General features: G+C 49.4%; 1 pseudogene; it reads left to right on the top strand.

Moving 5' to 3' along the window:
* The first annotated feature begins 1,345 nt into the window (after positions 1–1,345).
* Positions 1,346–1,782, top strand: LOC130036830 (cyclin-dependent kinase 2-associated protein 1-like; annotated as a pseudogene).
* Positions 1,783–2,080: the final 298 nt, after the last annotated feature.

Consider the following 2,080-nt stretch of genomic DNA (forward strand, 5'->3'; position numbering starts at 1 on the left):
AGAGATAGATAACGAAAGAATACCTACATCTATTTAAGAGAAATTTCAGAAAAAGAAAATGGAAACAGAAAGGCAGCCTTGCTTTCCCCGTTTTCCTCTCTAAAACTGCAATGGATGGTATTTATTGATGTGAATCCAGGAATTGGGCCCAACTATTGTTGGGCACATTTTCTTCTTTACATTCTGCATTAGTTCAGAAATGTGGGTGGTAACCCACCTCCCCCTCCTTTTATTCTTGTTATGAGTAGCCAGAGAGCAAAATGCAGAGCTGAGAAACAAGCTGATTCCTCTTAGGAAAAGTAAGAGATTAAACCATTTACAAACGATGACCATTCATTTCCTATAATTGAAGACGAGGGGCCTTAGACTGTAAGGTAGGGAGGCCTGTTTTCGCTCATAGAATCTTTCCTGAGCACTTGCATGGCACAGGAGGCTGGGGGCGGGGTGGGGAGGGTGTAGAATTAATCAAATGAATTTCCCACAGACTCAAAGTGCTTAAGAGAAAGAGCAAGGAGGGTTGTGTCAAACATACAGCTGGTACATCATATTTGCAAAACTTTTACTTGGCTGTGTTGGGCAGAAGACTAAGGAGATAAACTCATATGCTTGGAAGGCATGAATACACTTCCCTCAGGTCTAGAAGAGACTTAAAGTTGAATTTATTTTTGCTTGCAGGGCTACACCGAACTGTGCTCAGGGTTAATTCCTGGCTCTGTGCTAATTCCTGGCAGGGCTTGGGGGACCATATGTGATTCTGGGGATCAAAATCAGGTGGGCCTTGGTGAGGGATGGACCTCACCTGATGTACTATTTCTGTGGCCCCTTAGCTCATTTTTCTAATCAGATTGTCTTTTATCCTATTATCTAGTTGTTCTTTTATCCTATCTGCCTAATATGAAAAGGATAAAAATCTGTCCTGGCAAAAAACATCACCTTCAGTCTAAATCCATTTATATATCATCAGTGTACAACAGAGAACTACACAACTATACAATGAAGAAGTATAAGCCTTTAAAGAGGCAGGAAGATACAATCAGACATTCTCAGGGTTAAAAAACTTCAAAGAGGAGCTGGAACAATAGCTCAGCAGGTAGGGCATTTGCCTTGCATGTGACCGACCTTGGTTCGATTCCCAGCATCCCATATGGTCCCCTGAGCACTGCCAGGAGTGATTCCTGAGTGCATAAGCCAGGAGTAACCCCTGGGCATCACCAGGTGTGACCCTCCCCCCCCAAAAAAAAAGATAGAAAACACCCTTAAAAGATAGCTGGGCTGCGAAGTTGCTGAGCGCGGGGCCTGGGGGTCAGTGGCGGCCGGAGGGCGCGCACGGGCCCCGCGCCCCTCCATGCCCTACAAGCCCCACTCGGCCGCGCACAGCGCGCCCAGCAGCGACCACGCGCCCTCCACCAGCATGACCTCGTCCTCCCAGTACTGGCAGCTGCTCAGCGACTACGGGCTGCCCTCCTTGCTGGGCTACACGCAGGGAAGTGGCAGCAGCCAGGTGCCCCAGAGCAAGTACGCAGAGTTGCTGGCCACCCTCGAGGAGCTGGGCAAGGAGATCCGGCCCACGTACGTGGGCAGCAAGAGCGCCGTGGAGCGGCTGAAGCGAGGCATCATTCACTCCAGAGGTCTGGTCCGGGAGTGTCTGGTTGAAATCAGCGCAACGCCAGGTCCCAGTGGCACCGCCAGGAGTCCAAGGAAACATGGAATTCAAAATGTAACTGTTTCTCTTCCTGTGGTTCCTTAGGCTGGGAACCCCGAGAAGGCGTCCTTCCCAGTTGATTAGAATTTGCGTTTTTGAATAGCTAGCAACGCTCTGGGTTTGTTTCTGTTTTTCCTTTAAGCATCGACTCAAAAGTTGCCAGAAACCTTGGCCTTGGCTGTAGCCTCGGCCACGCAGACCTGAGCATGCCCCCACCAGGCCATCAGCGCTCGAGGTCCCCCTGCCAGCGTAGACCCCACTCTCGGGAACTTTCCTGCTTAAGCATCTGCATGACTATTAGTGCTTCGAGGTCAGGTTCTTAAATGCACAAGTTATAAATACAGAAGAAAGAGCGACCCGCCAGACCCTACAAGGGCC

The sequence above is a fragment of the Sorex fumeus genome, unplaced genomic scaffold (genome assembly GCF_029834395.1).
Source record: "Sorex fumeus unplaced genomic scaffold, SorFum_2.1 ptg000067l, whole genome shotgun sequence".
Classification (NCBI taxonomy): domain Eukaryota; kingdom Metazoa; phylum Chordata; class Mammalia; order Eulipotyphla; family Soricidae; genus Sorex; species Sorex fumeus.